General features: G+C 35.9%; 1 long non-coding RNA gene across 2 annotated transcripts in view; it reads left to right on the forward strand.

The window, feature by feature from the left end:
* LOC119469134 overlaps window positions 1-19,914 on the forward strand; it is a 477,229-nt gene that overhangs the window by 68,654 nt on the left and 388,661 nt on the right. The window contains exons 2-3 of one of the 2 annotated variants that reach the window (XR_005197949.1): window positions 3,216-3,293; window positions 6,484-6,518. This is a non-coding gene — a long non-coding RNA (uncharacterized LOC119469134). Of the gene's footprint in view, window positions 1-3,215; window positions 3,294-6,483; window positions 6,519-19,914 lie in introns of those variants that run through there. The other variant, XR_005197948.1, reaches the window with a different exon arrangement.

Below are 19,914 nucleotides of genomic sequence, written 5' to 3' on the forward strand. Positions count from 1 at the left end.
CATCTGAGCTCATGTCTCCCCATCATGTGTATCAAGCTCCTTACTGCAAGGCTGCACCGCAAAAGACAAAAAAGCCTTCCTTCTGGGCACTAACCTGACCTACTTCCTTTTTTTCATAATTCCGTTTTTCTTTCTATTATAATATTGACCAATATCCTGATGATAACAATGTAGAGAAAGATACTATCCATTTTCTGCTCTGGATTTGAAGGTGTCCAGCTGTCCAGCTGTATTATCTCAATGTAGAGGAATACCAAGTTCAAGCACTAGGTTCCTCTTGAAAGGCAGATCACAGAGTGACTCTGGAGCGGTATTTAGAGTAGAATAAAGTGGACAAAAAGAACCTGGGGCTGAGGTTAAGTTGGGTAGAAATCAGTAAAAAAAGAAGGTGGTAAAAAAGAAGTAAAGAATAATGTTAGGGGAATGGATCAGACTCCCTAGTAGATCCAAATCACGTAATTGAATGGTGAATATTATAATTGGAAAGTGTTTTTTTTTTTTTCTTTAATGTGTTATATTTCTTTAGGTTAGGAACAGACTCTAAAATAAACTGAATCAGGCTGGAAAGAAAGCAACGTGGTTATTGTCATCAAAATTGTTATGATTATCATCATTATCATTATATTTTCAGAAAACAAAAGAAAATAGATTAGCGTTGCATGGAAATGGTTCAAACAATAAAGTAAAACTTGCTTATTATTGTGTAATCTTTATTCAGCAAGTGATTTATTGATTTGAGATATAATTCGCATAATATAAAAGTCTACATAAAATTTACCATATTAAGGGCTTCACTTTAGTGATTTGTGTATCTTCTCTCTCTCCATATATCCATACACTCTGATTATTTTCTTATTATTTTACCATGTATTGAAAACTTCTGGATAGTTTCAATTCAAATCTGACTCCTAGTTAATCAAGATTTTCCTAAGTATGTTAGTTTCTTACTGTTGCTCTAACAATTTAGCATATATTTAGAATCTTTAGTGGATAGTTTGTTTCCTGGCCCATTCCAATTTCTACAGGCCCCTTCATCTTTCACTTATATGGTCCTGCCTGTCATCTCAAATCCAGCAGCATAGCATCTTCCAATCTCTCTGTGAAGGTCCCTCTTGCCTCCATCTGTTACTTATAAGGAACTTTCCGCTCACATTTGGGCCCCCCCAGATAATTCAAAATAATGTCTCTATGTCAAGATCCTTAATTTAATCACATATGCACAGTCCATTTTGCCATGTATGGGAATATTCCCAGGTTCTTGGGATTGGGACATGGACGTCTTAGAGGTGTTGGGTGATTATTCAGCCTACCACACTGAGATTAATGTTTATATTTTATATTGCATAAATCATATTGTTGTGGTATTTTAAGGTCTTCAAGATTTTAAATCTATGTGAAATTTTTTGAATACCTCTCTGAATTTCATGGCATATGAAATTTAAATAGCTCTTCTTAAAATATGTTAATTACCTAGGGAGTTTATATTCTTTCAAGCTGTGTAAATTCCATCTGAAATGCATTCGTTTTTCCAATATCTACAAAAATATGTCTATATCACATTATACGGGAGTTTATGTCTGTGTTACTGAAAATTTGGAAGCCTTTGGGAATGGCCATCTATTTCATTGATTCTTTCTTTCCTCTTCTTCCTCCTCCCTTCTCTTCCTCTCATCCCTTCTACATTTCAGAGTACCCTGAGATCTCCAAATTCTTCTTTTTCTCTTACAGAAAGCAGTTTATCTTTGAAAAACATCAAGTAAAGTTTGAAAAACTACATCAAATTACATTAAAACAAGAGACCTCTATTTGAGAAAGTTTTGTGTGTGTTTAAAACCACTGTGGCTATCGCTGGCAAAATAATGTTTTCTTCCGATTATAAATACAATGCCATAATTTATTTTAAATAAAAATTGTAATCGTAGATAATTCAAAAATGGTACTAAGGATTTCTATTATTTGAGTGCTTATTCGATATAGATATTTGAGTAATATCTTACTGACATTCATCACTTATTAACTCAGCTTGCTTTTATTAAGTACTCACTGTGTACCAGACACTTTCTAAATGACAGACACTAAAGCCAATAATGAGAAATAAAACCTGAAGTCTTATTTCATTGGCTTACATCATTTTTATTGATCTGCTTTAGCCATTTGCTTTCCATAACTTTGATTTGCCTATAGCTTTTGGTGAATTGTCTAGCAACTAACCCCAGGTTATGGTCAAGATGAAGGGATATCAGTAGCAGGCTTGAGTTTGACACTACTATAAATGGTATTCACTACCTTAATCCCAGTTGCCATGTAAATAACCATGTTGAAATAAGATATTTCAGAGAGACAAAAATGATTTTCCAAATAAGTCTCATGAAGGCAAACACTGAACACAGTGAGAGCTCAGAAATTTCAGTTTCTTTCTTTTTCTTTTCTTTTCTTTTCTTTCTATTTTTTTTCTTTTTTTTTTTTTTTTGAGACTGAGTCTTGCTCTGTTGTTGCCCAAGCTGGAGTGCAGTGGCTCAGTCTCAGCTCATTGCAACCTCTGCCTCCTGGGTTCAAATGATTCTTCTGCCTCAGCGTCTGGAGAAGCTGGGGCTCCAGGTGCACACCACCGCACCCAGCTAATTTTTGTATTTTTAGTAGAGATGAGGTTTCAACATATTGGCCAAGCTGGTCTTGAACTCCTGACTCGTGATGCACCCACCTTGGCCTCCCAAAGAGCTGGGATTACAGGTGTGAGCCACTGCGCCCAGCCAGAAGATTGTTTCTTTATGCATCCACAGTTTATATGCACCTTGAAATCAGAGCTTTAAGCTCATGTGTACCATGTCTCTCTTGCTCACATAACTTCCTCTCTGCTCAGCATATAAAAAGTGATACAAATTAAAATATTTTTGAATAATTACATAAATACATATATGAAATGTGTAATATTTTTCCTTCCCAAATAATTTATAAACTAGTCATCCATAAAAATGATTAGGATTTTTTTCTGTTTTTATTTACTATTCATTCATTTTACAAGTATTTATCAGCATTAAGCTAGACTCTTTCTACCCTTTCTTTTGCATCTCCATGCCCACATAAAACTGGGCTCAATACGCAGTGGATACACAGTAAATGTTACTGATTGACTGAAAGACATCCTATTATGAGGCCATTATTATTGGAGTTTGCAGGTTTCTTTTCCTAATTTTAAAATGCCTTTTTCATTTTAGATCACCCCAGGTAACTGTCTCACCACATCAATCTATTGATTCTCACTGCACGGAGTGAAGAAGAAACCACCAGATCAGGTATGGTTGTCAGTACTAAAAGTTATTCACTCAAAATTAATATGTGTTATGCATTTCAGAGAGGAACACTGAAAATATTCTTACAATTGAACATGAGGCAATTGATTTTGGAAGTTACTAGAAGTTAAAAGCCTCTTTTTTTTCTTTTTTTTTTTTTTTCAAATACAAGAGCTCTTCTGTGGAAAAGAAACTATTTATACAAGGACTTTTTAAGGCTTCTACATTGCCACTTACGCCACCTAATAGTTATTCTATCGACACATATTCTGTCTAAATGTCTTCAGTCACAGTCCTTCTCCTGTAATCTGGGTGTTCATTGTTCTGTTTGATATGCACTGGAAGCCCATGGCATCTTCTTATTTTAATCAGTATTTAAATGCATTGTCAGTTGAAATAAATACAACAATGATTTGTTGAACAAATGTTTCTCTTAAATGTGAAAATGTAGGGGCTAAAACCACAAATCAACCCCAAAGCTCACAGTCTTTGCATGCATTTTTCAAGAAGGTGAGATAAAAATTATTGTCTAGTGAAAATCAGGAACTTATGAAAGTTGTAAAGCTCTGTGACCTGCAAAATAATGTCATTTTGAAGTATCTCAACTAACTACTCTGCAGAATGAACAAACAACTGTAATAGGTTGGTAAAATGAAATATTTACCTTTAAAGATGTTGAATTTGACCAAAAAATTAGAAAAACATTGAAAAAAGAAACAATATTATTCCATAGTATTTTTAACTGGAATTTCTAATTCTATCCCATAAGAATAATTTAAAAATACAATTTATGTATCAATGATTCATAGTTAAGGAAAAATTTGAGGCCAAGGTGATTTTCTTTTCTTCTCTCTCTTTCTTTCTATAAAAATTTTATTTAAATAAATTTTGTGATAATTCTTTTTCTTCAAACTTCACAGATACTTGCTGAGAACAGATAATGAATAAAGCTGCAAAATAAAAATGAGCATCCCAGACTGGAATTGGGTTCTTAGTTAGCTAGTATCCCAAGAAACTGTTTCATCTGTGAAAGACTGTTTTTAAGGCAAGGCAGCCCTAAAAGCCAATTTAGATGCAACTTACATCACTTCAAGAGTTATAACAATATTTTCTGAATATAACAATCTCAATCATAGGGCCCATTGTGTGGTGATCCCTTCTTTTTTGATTGAATTACTTAAACAGTTATTAATAAAAGGGATGAGTATCTTTGAATTATAAGAAGATATCCAGCTATTGACCTGCTCAGGGTTTGTAGAGAAACGCTATCCAGATCTCTTTAGGTTATTGGGCCATAAGTCTATCTACTCCAGTAAAGCTTTATTCATATGCAATCAGAAGATTAAAATTAAGCATCTTTGGAGTCAGCATGCATTAATTAGTTAGTAGTCATCTTGGTCGAGGAGGGTGGCATTAATGTTTCATCATTCTTTCCCTATTTTATATCTTACCACTGCCCCAAAACATACACAGCTGTTACTGCTTTTGACTATAGCAGTTCACTTAGCATATGCTCTTACTTGTTTTAATGTCATTAACTTAGCTAAAGACTTTCAGCCAAGCTTACATTTGAAAAATCAAATAAGGAAATAAAGCAATAGTGTTTCATAGAGCATACCATTGCCTCCATGATTCTGGGCAAACCTAAAACTCTCCTTCTTCCTACTCACTGGATGAAACTTCTCTGTTGGAGAAATACTAGTTCCTCTCAAAGAGGGATTTACTATTCTTGGGTATTTTTACTTTTTTATATATATCAGACAAAGATCTATCTATTTTAATTGCCCCATTTGATAACTATCTGATTATTTGAATCTCCTCATAGGAGATTTATCATATTTATCATAGGATAAATACAGCTTAAAGTTAAAGACAAGTAGACAGGTTCAAGCCCCACCCTTGCCTTTTACTACCTGTGGCTCATGAGCAAGCTAGTTAAATTATTTGTGCTAGAGTCTCTGCATTTCTGCATTGGGAGTAATAATATTACCTAAACGGGTTTTTCTAAGGATTGAAGTAGAACATTCATTTTAAGCTCTTAATATACTAGGTAACACAAAGCAAGCACTCAAAAATGCAAGCTGTATCACAAAGCTGCTCAAATTATTAGAGTAATACACACACACACACACACACACACACATACACACACTCTCTCACAGAGTTGGCATAGGCAATAAGAATGGCTTATCTGCTTTCAAGTCAGTCATTGGAATTGAAAAATTCTTGATACCAAAAGTGCACTGAATATAGCTTGAAGTTTGAAATTTGTAGTGTCTCAGGTCTTTATTGCTATTGATTATCATTATAATCACAGAAAGCTAGTAGTACAGAATGCTCCATATATGAAGCTCAATATTTGAGAAAGCCATGGTAAAAATGACCACAGATATCATCTAGCCTAAAGATTTTTCAGACTGGATATTGTTTATTTTGATTTAGTTTGGCTTCTTTGGTAGAACTATATTATATGTAAGAGTTCTATAAGGAGAGCTTATCTGTGTAGGGATGACGGTGATTCAGATTCTTGTCTGTTCATTTCCACCACAAACACCATCCTTAAGTTTTCCCTGAAGATCTCCCAGTACTTAGAGAACACACGTTTAAGAACACTGACCGGCTGGGCGCGGTGGCTCAAGCCTGTAATCCCAGCACTTTGGGAGGCTGAGGCGGGTGGATCACGAGGTCAAGAGATCAAGACCATCCTGGTCAACATGGTGAAACCCCGTCTCTACTAAAACTACAAAAAATTAGCTGGGCATGGTGGCACATGCCTGTAATCCCAGCTACTCAGGAGGCTGAGGCAGGAGAATTGCCTGAACCCAGGAGGCGGAGGTTGCGGTGAGCCGAGATCGTGCCATTGCACTCCAGCCTGGGTAGCATGAGTGAAACTCCGTCCAAAAAAAAAAAAAAAAAGAACACTGACCTATTTTGGTCCCAAAATTTTTAGAATGGAGAAACCGAAGCTAAGAATAGTGAAGTAACATACCCAAGTCCACACCAGAAGAGGGCAAGTCTGAGTATGCTGATTCCCATCTGTGGGCTCGTTCTGACTCTTCAGTATATTATAGTGAAAGTTTAGGATATTAAATATGACTTTGGAAAATGTGGCCTTCTCTCCCTCTTTACCAATTATTTTTGAAAAAAAGAAATTTAACTTTATTATTTTTTAAAAAATTTTTAATTTTCATAGGTCATTGGGGAACAGGTGGTGTTTGGTTACATGGGTAAGTCCTTTAGTGATGATTTTTGAGCTTTTAGTGCACCCATAACCCCAGAAGTATACACTGCACCCTATTTGAAGCCTTCTATCTCTCACCCCATTCTCACCCATTCCTCCTGAGTCCCCAGAGTCCATTGTGTCATTCTTATGCCTTTGCATCCTCATAGCTTAGCTCCCACTTATGAGTGAGAACATATGATGTTTGGTTTTCCACTTCTGAGTTACTTCACTTAGAATAATAGTCTACAGTCTCATCCAGGTCACTGTGAATTCATTCATTAATTCATTCCTTTTTATGACTCAATAGTATTTCATTGTGTGTGTTTTTGTGTATATATACCACAGTTTCTTTATCCACTCATGGATTGATGGGTTTGTTTCACATTTTTGCCATTGGGAATTGTGCTGCTCTAAACATATGTGTGCAAATATCATTTTTGTATAATGATTTCTTTTCCTCTGGGTAGATAGTAGTGGGATTTCTGAATCAAATGGTATTTCTACATTTAGTTCTTTAAGGAATCTCCATACTGTTTTGCATAATGGTTGTACTAGTTTGCATTCCCACCAGCAGCATAGCAGTGTTCCTTCCCTGTTGGCATCTACACCAACGTCTAGCATTTATCTACTATTTTATTTTATTTATTTATTTATTTTCTTTTTGAGATGAAGTCTTGCACTGCCGCCCAGGCTGGAGAGCAGAGGCACAAAGTTGGCTCACTGCAACCTCCGCCTCTGGGGTGAAAGCAATTCTCCTGTCTCAGCTTCCTGAGTAGCTGGGATTACGGGCACCCGCCACCATGGCCAGCGAATTTTTTGTATTTTTAGTAGGGGCAGGGTTTACCATGTTGTCCAGGCTGGTCTCAAACTCCTGACCTCATTATTCACCTGCCTTTGGCCTCCCTAAGTGCTAGGATTACTGGCATGAGCCACCACAACTGGCCACCATCTACTATTTTTTTACTTTTTGATTATGACCATTCTTGCAGGAGTAAGGTGGTATCGCGCTGTGGTTTTGATTTGTGTTTCCCTGTTCATTAGTGATGTTGAGTATTTTTTCACGTTTGTTGACCATTTGTATATCTTTTTTTGAGAACTGTCTATATTCATATTCTTATTCTACTTTTTAATAGGACTGTTTATTTTTTTCTTGGTGAGTTGTTTGAATTCATTGTAGATTCTGGATATTAGTCCTTTATCAGATGTATAGATTGTGAAAATTTTTTTCCCACTTTGTGGGTTGTCTGTTTGCTTTACTGACTGTTCCTTTGGCCATGCAAAAGCTCTTTAGTTTAATTAAGTCCCAACTGTTTATTTTCATTTTTATTGCATTTGCTTTAGGGTTCATGGTCATGAAATCCTTGCATAAGCCAATATCTAGAACGTTTTGTCCAATGTGATCTTCTAGAATTTTGATAGTTTCAGGTCTTAGATTTAAGTCCTTAATCCATTTTGAATTTATTTTTGTTTAATGTGAGAGATGAGAATCCTGTTTTATTTTCCTGCATATGGCTAGTCAATCATCCCAGTACCATTAGCTGAAAAGGTTGTCCTTTCCCCACTTTATGTTTTTGTTTAAGTCAAAGATCAGTTGGCTGTAAGTATTTGGGTTTATTTCTGGGTTCTCTGTTCTGTTCTACTGTCTGTGTGCCTGTTTTTATATCAGTACCATGCTGTTTTTGGTGACTATGACCTTATAATATAGTTTGAAATCAGGTAATGCGGTGCCTCCAGATTTGTTCTTTTCGCTTAGTCTTGCTTTGGCTATGTGGGCTCTGTGTTTTTGTTCCATATGAAGTGATGATTCTTTTTTCTAATTCTCTGAAAAATGATGGTAGTATTTTAATGGGACTTGTGTTGAATTTGTAGATTTCTTTTGGCAGTATGGTGATTTTCACAATATTGATTCTACCTATCCTTGAACATGGGATATGTTTCCATTTGCCTGTGTCATCTATGATTTCATTCAGCAGTGTTTTGTAGTTTTTCTTGTAGAGGTCCTTCATGACCTCTACAAGGTTAGGTATATTCCTCTCTCTCTCTCTCTCTCTCTCTCTCTGTCTGTCTCTATCTCTATCTCTATCTCGATCTCTCTATTTATTGCAGCTACTGTAAAAGGATTGAGTTCTTGATTTGATTCTCAGATTGGTCACTGTTGATGTATAGAAGAGCTACTGATTTGTGTACATTAATTTTGTATTCAGAAACTTTGCTGAATTCTTTTTTCAATTCTAGGAGCTTTCTGGAGGAGTCTGTAGGGTTTTCTAGGTAATTGATCACATCATCAGAAAACAGCAACAGTTTGACTTCCTCTTTATTAATTTAGATTCCCTTTAATTATTTCTTTTGTCTGATTGCATTGGCTAGGACTTCCAGGACTATGTTGAAGAGGAGTGGTAAGAGTAAGCATCCTTGTCTTGTTCCAGTTCTCAGAGGGAGCACTTTAAACTCTTCCCCCTTTAGTATTATATTGGCTGTGGGTTTGTTACAGATGGCTTTTATCACACTGAGTTATGTTCCTTGTATGCTGATTTTGCTGAGAGTTTTAATTGTAAAGGAATGCTGGATTTTGCCAAATGCTTTCTCTGTATCTATTGAGATGATTATGTGATTGTTGTTTTTAATTCTGTTTATGTGGTGTATCTCATTTATTTACTTGTGTATGTTAAAACACCCCTGCATTCCTGGTATGAAACATACTTGATCATGGTGAATTATCTTTTTGATATGTTGTTGGATTCCGTTAGCTTGTATTTTCCTAAGGCTTTTAGCATCTATATTCATCAGGTATATTGATCTATACATTTCCTTTTAGCTTATGTCTTTTCCTGGTTTTAATATTAGGGTAATACTGGCTTCATAGAATGATTTAGGGAGGGTCCCTTCTTTCTCTATCTTGTGAAATAGTGTCAATAGTATTGGTACCAATTCTTCTTTGAATGTGTGGTAGAATTCTGCTGTGAATCTATATGGTCTTGAACTTTTTTTTGTTGGTAGTTTTAAAATTACCATTTCAATCTCGCTGCTTCTTATTGGTCTGTTCAGGGTATCTAATTCTTCCTGATTTAAGCTAGGAGGGTTGTATCTTTCCAGGAATTTATCCATCTCATCTAGGTTTTCTAGTTTATTCATGTAAAGGTGTTTATTGTAGCCTTGAATTTCTGCAGTGTCTGTTGTAATATCTCCTGTTTTATTTTTATTGAGCTTATATAGATTTTATCTCTTATTTTCTCAGTTAATCTTGCTAATGGTCTGTGAATTTTATTTATCTTTTTTTAAGAACCAGCTCTTTGTTTCATTCTTCTTTTTTTTGTTGTTGTTTCAATTTCATTTAGTTCTGCTCTGATCTTGGTTATTTCCTTTCCTCTGCTGACTTTGGGTTTTGTTTGTTCTTGTTTCTTTAGTTCGTTGAGGGGTGACCTTAGACTATCTATTTGTGCTCTTTCAGGCTTTTTGATGTAGGAGTTTAGGGCTATGCAATTTCCTCTTAGCACCACCTTTACTGTATCCCAGAGGTTTTGATATGTTGTGTCACTATTGTTCGGTTCAAATAATTTTTTTTTTTTTTTTGAGACGGAGTTTCGCTCTCGTTACCCAGGCTGGAGTGCAATGGCGCGATCTCGGCTCACTGCAGCCTCCGCCTTCTGGATTCAGGCAATTCTCCTGCCTCAGCCTCCTGAGTAGCTGGGATTACAGGCACGTGCCACCATGCCCAGCTCATTTTTTGTATTTTTAGTAGAGACGGGGTTTCACCATGTTGACCAGGATGGTCTCGATCTCTTGACCTCATGATCTACCCACCTCTGTCTCCCAAAGTGCTGGGAATACAGGAGTGAGCCACTGCGCCCAGCCTACCATCCATTTAAACTGCTGTTGTTTGAAGGTTTGTTTTGTCTAATATAACTACTCCTGCTCATTTTCCTTGTCTATTCACATAAAATTGCTTGTTCCATCCCTTTACCTTAAGTTTATGTGACTCCTTATGTGTTAGGTGAATCTCTTGAAAGCAGCAGATAGTTGGCTGGTGAATTATCATCCAGTCTGCAAATCTGTATGTTTTAATTGGAGCATCTTTGCCATTTACATTCAGCGTTAGTATTGAGATATGAGGTACCATTCTATTCATCATGCTATTTTTTTAAATTGTATTTTTTTCTATGTTCTATGAGATTTATGCTTTAAAGACGTTCTGTTTTGATGTTTTTCCAAAATTTGTTTCAAGACTTAGTGTTCCTTCTAGCAGTTCTTGTAGCGGTGGCTTGGTAATGGTGAATTTTCTCAGCACTTGCTTCTCTGAAAAAGACTGTATCTTTCCTTCATATATGAAGCTTAGCTTCAGTGGATACAAAATTCTTGGCTGATAATTGTTTTGTTTGAGGAGGCTAAAGATAGGGCCCCAATCTCGTCTACTTTGTGGGGTTTCTGCTGAGAAATCTGCTGTCAATCTGATAAATTTTCTTTTATAGGTTACCTGGTACTTTTGTCTCACAGCTCTTAAGATTCTTTCCTTCATCTTAACTTTAGATAACCTGGTGACAGCACGACTACGTGAAGATCTTTTTGTGGTGAATTTCCCAGGGGTCCTTTCTGCTTCCCATATTTGGATGTTTAGATTTCTAGCAAGGCTGTGGAAGTTTTCCTCATTTATCTCCCCAGATATGTTTTCCAAACTTTTAGATTTCTCATCTTCCTCAGGAAGGCCAATTATTCTTAGGGTTGGTCATTTAATATAATCCCAGACTTCTTGGAGGCTTTGTTCATATGTTCTTATTCTTTTTTGTTTGTCTTTGTTGGATTGGTTTAATTCAAAGACCTTGTCTTGAAGCTTTGAATTTCTTTCTTCTACTTGTTTGATTGTATTGCTGAGACTTTCCAGAGCATTTTGCATTTTTATAAGTGTATCCATTGTTTCCTGAAGTGTCTATTATTTTTTACTTATGCTATCTATTTTATTGAATATTTATCTCTTCACTTCTTATATCATTTTGTTTTTAAATTTTCTTACATTGGGCTTCACCTTTCTCTGGTGATTCCCTGGTTAATAACTAACCTCCTGAATTCTTTTTTAGGTAAATCACAGATTTCTTCTTGGTTTTGATCCATTGCTGGTGAGCTAGTCTGATTTTTTTTTTGGGGGGGTGGGGGGCGTTAAAGAACTTTGTTTTTTCATATTGACGGAGTTGGTTTTCTGGTTCTTTCTCATTTGGGTAGGCTCTGTCAGAGGCAAGGTCTAGGGCTGAAGGCTGTTGTTCAGATTCTTTTATCCCATGGGGTGTTCCCTTGATGTACTACTCTCTCCCTTTGCCTATGGATATGGCTTCCTGAGAGCCAAGCTGTGGTGATTGTTATCTCTCTTCTGAGTCTAACAACCCAGCAAGTCTACCAGGCTCCAGGCTGGTATTGGGGGTTGTCTATAGACAGTACCTGTGATGTAAACCATTTGTGGGTCTCTCAGCCATAGGTGACAGCACCTGTTCCAGTGGAGATGGTATGGGGGTGAAATGGACTCTTTTAGATTTCTTAGCTTTGGTGCTTTAATATCTTATTTTTGTGCTGGTTGGCATCCTGCCAGGAGGTGGCGCCTCACAGAGAGCATCAGCTGTGGTAGTATGGGGAGGAAAAGGAGGTGGGTGGGCCCCTAAAACTTCCAAGAGTATATACACTTTGTCTTCAGTTACCAGGGTGAGTAGAGAAGGACCATTGGGTGGGGGCAGGGCTAGGCATGTCTGAGCGTAGACTTTCCTTGGGCGGTTCTTGTTGTGTCTGCTGTGGGCAATGGAGATGAGGTTCCCAGGTCAATGGAGTTATGTTCCTAGGAGGATTATGGTTGTCTCTACTGTGTCATGCAGGTTGTCAGAGAGGTGGGGGAAAGTTGGCAGTCACAGGTCTCACCCAGCTCACACAGAATCTGAAGGGCCAGTCTCACTGCCACTATGCCCCGACACCCAGTAGCAACCAACTCTGTTTCCAAGCAGTGGGCAAACAGAGTTGAGAACTTTCCCCAGGCTACCTGCCTCCCAGCTGCAAAAGCAAGTATGGCTTTCCTTCCTCTCTCCTCCTCCGCCTGAGTAGTCTGCACACCAGATTCACGACCTCCTGTGAGGTCTGACCAGGAGACTTCTCAATCAGTTCAAATTGTTGCAACATTCAGCTAGAGATTTCCTTCTATCTGTGGCCTTTTCCCAGTGCTTCTATCCACCCTCCCAAAGGACCCCTGTAAGACCAGGAAGAAATGGTTTGGCAGATGACCCAGCAAGTTCACAAGGCTTTTCCTGCTGCTTCCTCTATCCCTGTGTTTTGCTTGGCTTTCTAAATTGACTCAGCTCCAGGCAAGGTCAGAATCTTCTGTAATAAACTAGACCTTCAGTTTCCCCAGTGAGGGTGTGCACTGGGGCAGATGATCTCTCTTTCCCACTTCCACAGCTTGGGCGCTCAGTGTTTGGGGTGTTTCCTGGGTCCTGCAGGAGCAATCTGCTTCCTTGATTTGCTTTGATTTTTATTATACTTGGTATATATAATATATACATTTTGATGTTACACCTTTCTGGATGTTACATGGAAATTATTTGACACCGTGACATGAGTGTGCCTTCTCTACTTATTTCCATTCTACTTACACCTATTTGAATATCAATTTCCAAATTTCTGAATACTAGCCTAACTGTGACAGGCTAGTATACAAGTATATGCTTTTTCTTTCTTTAGCATTTCATGTAAAAAATAAATATAGCATCAGTGTATCCTGTTGTGGGGTATCAAAAAAGTTTCTGAAAAGTGAATCATCCCCTTATAATGCAGGTAAAATTATGTAAGTTTTATGTAAATGTAATTATATATAGGAGTAATTACAAGAATATGCACTGCAAATGTTGGAGCCATAATATAGGGAATTATAGGAGGAAAGAGTAATTATATACCATGTCCCTGAAAGCTTAAGCATCTAGGAAGAAGTTTATCAATTTTTATGTTTGAAAAAAACATTAAATTTCTTACTGTGTTTTGCAGAGAGTGTGGTGAATAGGTGGTCTGATTAGGGAAATACAGGATAAGGAGACATTGTGAACATGAAGAATGTTCCCATTGTTGAAGCATCTCAGTTCCTGAGCTGTTAAGATTACATGTCAATTATACTCCTGGCTTATCTGTACTAGAGACTGGTTTGCACTGAATGGTCACAGAGGGCAAACTCTTCTTGCCCACTCCACATTCTAAGGTATTGCTTGAAAGAATGTCAGTTACATGGTTTAGTGCCTGGTAAAGTTCTGGAAGACTGAACTTGACTAGACAGCTTGTACTATTGACTGCCAGAAGAAAAAAAAATGTATAAGGAGATAAATGCACAGAATTTAGCAAAGCAGTCATTGTAATATCAGAACTTGAAGATTTATATCAAATATTGCATCTAAAGGGTGATATAGAGCCTGTATATAGGAGAAAATACGAAAATAAGTTAATAATACCAGATCTGGAAGCCAAACACAGGAAGAAATTCAGGTACTCAGTCTTATCGAGTGACATCTAAGTGAGTGTTTGAGAACTAGATCAGGTAACTTTAAGACTTGAGGCTCAGAGCACACCTTCTTCCTTCTTCATTCTAGGACAAATGTGGCAATCAATCTGGTGTACAAAGTCCCATATATTATTCAAGGTCCAGGGTTCTTCATTCTTCTAAGCAAATATCTCTCCAATTTCTTTCCTGTGCTTCACCTCTACTACCATTACTATACTTCATGCTCCATCATCACCATTGCCTGATTGATTGCCTCCTAACTGGCCAGCTCACTAACACTTATTCTTCTCACAATCTCTTTTCTAGACTATAGCCAAAGGCTTTATCCCTCTAATTACTTTCCCTTGCTTTTAGGGAAAATGTTAAAATCTTTAGCATGGCTTACAAGATGTTCCATGCTGTATACCCTCCTCTGATCTTTTCTTACCCCTGCTCACTCTGCAACTCCACACTTCTCATTTCAGTTTCTATAGATGACATGTCTGCTCAGGATATCTTTTCCTGGAAAGCTTTCTCCATTTCCCTTTCCTCTTTTGGTCTTACAGATCTCAATTCAAACATTGCTTCATTGACAACTCTCTACTGAAACACACACACACATAAATCCACACATATACACACTGATTAGATCTAGTCCCTGTTATACTTCCTCATAGCTCTCCATTTTCTCCATTATAGAACTAATCAGTTTGTAACTATATGTTTATGAGTTATTTTAAATAAATTCATGGGCCTCCCACTAAATTTAATCCACATAAAAACAGGAACCACATCTCTTTCAGTTGTATATATACCTTAGGGCTTAGGCCATTGGCTGGTGTAAGGTATTTGCTAAGTAGATACGATACCAGAAGTATAAGTGACAAAAGAAAAGTAGATAAATAGAACATCACAAAATAATAGAAAAGCTATAATTCATATTATCAGTAAAGTTAAAATCCACTGGATAAGAGAAAATACTTGTGAATTATATATCTGATAAGGGACTTGTACTCAGAATGTATAAATGACTGTTACATCTCAACAATAAAAAAGGTGAATAACCAAATTTTTACAAATAGGCAAAGAAGCTGATTTTTCTCCAAAGATGGTACACATATGTTCAATACACATTTGGGAAAAAAAAAAACACACATCATTTCCTATTAAGGAAATACAAATCTAATCAACAATGTGATTTTACTTCACACCTACTAGGATGGCCATAATAAAAAACAAGTGTTGGCAAGTGTGTGTACAAATTGGAATCATGTTATACTGCTGGCAGGGAATATAGAATGATGCAGCCACTTTGGAAAGCACTTTGGCAGCTCCTCAAAATGATAAACAGAATTATGATATGATTCAACAAATTTACTCCTGGCTATATACCCTAGAGAATTGAAAACATAACTTTATTCCAAAACCTGTACTTAAATGTTTGTTATGGTAGTTCTCACAATATTCAAAATGTGGAAACAACTCAAATTTTTATCAACTGATGAATATATAAACAAAATGTAGTATATTCATACAATAGAATATTATCCAGCCATATAACAGAATAAAGTATTGATACATGCTAAAACAAGGAGGAATCTTGAAAACATGCTAAGTAAAAGAAGCCAGTCAGAAAAGATAACAAAACACTAATTATAGTTACGATCCATTTAATAAATACCCAGAATAGGTGAATCGACAGAGACAGGAAGCAGATTAGTGTTTGCCTAGAAGCAGGTAAAAGGAGAACTGAGGGAAAATAAAAAATGACTGATAATGGGTACAGGGCTTCTTTTTTGGTGCTAAAAATATCCTACAATTAGATTGTGGTAATGGTGGCATAACCCTGTGAATATATTAAAAATCTGAATTATGGTGCTTTAAACAGGTGAATTGTATCACATGTGAATTATATTTCAATAAATCGATTGCAGGAAACCCCCAAATTTTAAGTCATGACATTAAAAGTTTCTTATATTTAACTTGTGGGTACAGTGTTTTTACTTAAAAATAAAAGCTTGTTAGCATACACATTCATAGAAAGTAATACAGAACACGAAAAATGCTAAGTATATGGATGAATATTAAAGCAGTCTTTAATTTAAATCTGTTTAAAAGATAATTGATTGCTTAAAGAAAAAATATTAACAAAGTAAGTAACTATTTTGGGGTTTATAATCTATATAGCACCAACATGTTTAACAGCAATAACAAAAGTCAAAGAGGAGAGAAATTGAAGTATATTATTGTAAGATTCATATACCATATAGGAAATATTATAGAACCTGAGAGTAGACTAATAAGTCTACTTATTAGTCTACTTATAGTATACTTATAGTATACAGTGTGGTTTAAACAACCTATAAAGCCTAAAACAATTACCAGGTTAATAAAACAAACAGGTATAGCTTAAAAAGAAGGTAAAAGTGATTTTTGAAAATGCATAGTTAATCTAAAGTAAGGCAGAATAAACAGGAAAAGACTACAAAGAATATGTGATAAAATGTTTTAAAAAGCATGAAGGTAGATTTTAAAGCTCAATATATAGATAATAACATTAAATAGTTAAAGCATCTCGATTAAAAGCCAAAAATTATGAGACTGAAAAAAATATATCTTTCTCAATATATCCCAACTCTAAGTAACACATACTAAATACAGAGATACAAAAAGGTTAAAAGTAAAGAAGGAAAAATAAGTCACACTAACACTAAGCTAAAGAAAGCTGAAGTAGCTATAGTAATATCAAAGTGCATTTTAGACAAAGACTATTAGTAGGGATAAAGAAGGTCATTATTGTTTCATAATTGTTATATAGGGGAGAAACTCAGGAAGTGGAAGTAACAATCCTAAACCATTATGCACCTAATAACAGAGATTCAAAATATATAAAACAAAAACTATCAGAGCAGCAAGTAGATGTCTATGAATCTACAGTCATAATGGCTTTTTCATAACAGATAGGATAAGAAAGCAGAAAATCAGTAAGGTTATAGGTTGTTTAAACCACACTAAAACCCATCCTAACCTAACTTGTATTTATAGAATACACCCAACCAGAGCAGAATACGCCTTCTTTTCAAGTACACATGGAACGTTTATCAAGATAGACTATATTCTGAGCCATAAGATATGTTTTAATAACTTTAAAATAATTTAAGTCACACAGATGTCTTCTACGGCTACAGTGGAATGAAGTTAGAAATCAATAACAACCGATGTCTGGAAAATACTCAAATATTTGGAAACGAAGTAACACCCTTCTCAATAACCCACGGTCAAAAAATAATAAGAGTGATGCCAGGAAGTATCATGAACTGGCTAAAAGTGAAATTCAACGTATCAGAATTTGTGTGATTTTGCTAAGATAGAAAGTAGACGAAGTGTGATAGCACTAAATGCCTACTTTCAAAAGTAAGGAAAGTCAAACAGGTTACCTTAGCTTCCACCTTAAGAAACTGAAAGAAAGTCAGGCTCTGCCTTCTGTAATCCCAGCACTTTGGGAGGCCGAGGCTGGCAGATTGCTTCAGTCCAGGAGTTCAAGAACAGCCTGGACAAGGTAGTGCAACCTCATCTCTACAAAAAAAAATAAAAAATTAACTGAGCTTAGTAGAGAATACCTGTAGTCCCCACTGTTTGGGAGGCTGAGGTAAGAGGATTGCTTGAGCCCAGGAGGTCAAGGCTGTAGTGAGCTGGGATCATGCCACTGTAAAACAAACAAGAAAAAAAAAGGAAAACCTGTTTCAGGAAAAAAAAAAAAAAAAGAAACAGAAAAAAGAGTAAATTCAATGTGAAGTAAGCATAAGACATGAAATAAAGATTTAATGCACTCTCCTTCAATGAAATAGAAGACAGAAAAACAATAGAGAAAATCAATGAAACATAAAGCTTATTATTTGAAAAGGTCAGTACAATTAATAAACCTCTAGGCAGGCTGATATAGATTAAAAATACAATAGACACACATTACCACAACCAAGAAAGTGAGAGGGCCAATTATTATAAAAACCTCATCCCAATACTTTTGACAACTTAGATGAAATGGACAAATCTCTGGAAAGATGCCAAGCATCAAAGCTGGCTATAGTGTGGAGACTGTTCCCCATGTTAGTCTTTGCAGATGTAGCAGTTAAGGATCTTAAGATAAAATTCTCACTGGGTCCTCAATCCAATGACTGGTGTCCTCATAAGAAAAGGGAGAGAGAGATTTCCACACACAGAGACACAGGAATGATGGCCAAATGAGAATGAGACAGTGACTGGAGTTACACTACCACAAGCCAGCGAATGCCAGGAGCCCCTGGAAACTGCACCCGGCAAGGCAGGATGCTCCTCTAGAGCTCTTGGAGAGAGCCTGGTGCTGCAGATGTTTTGATTTTGGACTTCTGGTCCCAAGTACTGCAAGAAAATAATTTTTATTTTCATAAATTACCACCAGGTTTGTGATAATTTGTTATGGTAGCCAAAGAGAATTAATATACTCACTCAAGAGGAAATAGATAAATTGAGTGGCTTTATAACTATTTAAAAAATCAAATTTATAGTTAAGCTTCCCATAAAGAAATTCCTAGGCGAAGTTGACTTTACTTGTGAATTTCACCGAAGATTTGAAAGAGAAATAGTATCACTTCTATGGAAATTATTGTAGAAAATTGAAGAAAAGCTGTATTTCCCAACTAATTATTGCTGACCAGCATTACCTTGATACCTAAACCAGACAAAAACATTGCTATAAGCTAATATTCCTCATGAACCTATATGAAAAAAATCTTAACAGAATTTTAGTACATTTCATCCAACAATCTATAAAATGAATTTATGGAATGCATGGTGGACTTAACATATGAAAATTACTAAATGTAACACATTAACTGATTAAAAAGTAATCCATATGATCATCTAAATAGAGAAAGAAAAAGTATTTTAAAAAATTCAACGTACTTTCCTGATAAAAACTCTTATTCAATTGACACTAAAAGGAAACTTAAAAGGCCAGAAAATGGTGAAAGACTGAAAGAAAGACTGAGAGCAAGAACGAGGTAAGGATATCTGCCTTCACTACTATTCAAACTTTTGCTAAAGGATTTAATCAAAACAATGAGAGAAAGTACAGAAGGAAGAGAGGTAGGGAAGGGGAGAAGAAGAGATGGAAGATGAAGAAGAAGTGTGGAGTGGAAGAGAAGGGAGAGGGAGAGAAGGAAAAACAAGTAAGGGAGGGAGGAGAAAGCGAGCATGAGAGCAAATTCAGATTAGAATGGAAAAGTTAAAAGTTAAAATTGTCTTTATTTGCAGATGACATGATTGTCTGTGCAGAGAATTTTATGGAGGATACAAAATAGCTATCAGCGCTAATAAATAAGCTCAGCAAGGTAGCAGTATACAACTGAAAACTAAAATTGAATTTTTAAAACATCATATAAAATTGCATTAAAATGTAAAAAACTTAGGGATAAATATGACAGAAGGTGTATTAAAACCTGTGTACTGAGAACAAAAAGCATTGTCGGGAGATTTTTTAAAAAAACACTTAAGTGGAGAGTTGGTCTGTGGTCATGAATTATAAGACTCAATACTGAGATTTTAATCCTTCTGAAATGTATCTACAGATGACAATGCCATTTCAATAAAAATTGCATCAAATTTTTTTTCTGGTAAAAATTATCAAGCTGATCCTAAGACTTATATGGCAATACAAGGTACCTAGAATAGCCAAAACAACTGAAAAAGAAGTGGAAACTTGGAGGAATTACATTGACTGACTTCATGTCTTATTATATGTTACGGGAACATAGCAGTCTGCATTAGCATAACAATAGACATATAGATCAAGGGAACAGAATAGAGATCCACAGAAGTAGATCTATACATTAATGAACAATTGATATTTTTTTCTTTTCTTTCTTTCTTTCTTT

Source organism: Cebus imitator, unplaced genomic scaffold (genome assembly GCF_001604975.1).
Source record: "Cebus imitator isolate Cc_AM_T3 unplaced genomic scaffold, Cebus_imitator-1.0 Scaffold578, whole genome shotgun sequence".
In the NCBI taxonomy this organism is placed as follows: domain Eukaryota; kingdom Metazoa; phylum Chordata; class Mammalia; order Primates; family Cebidae; genus Cebus; species Cebus imitator.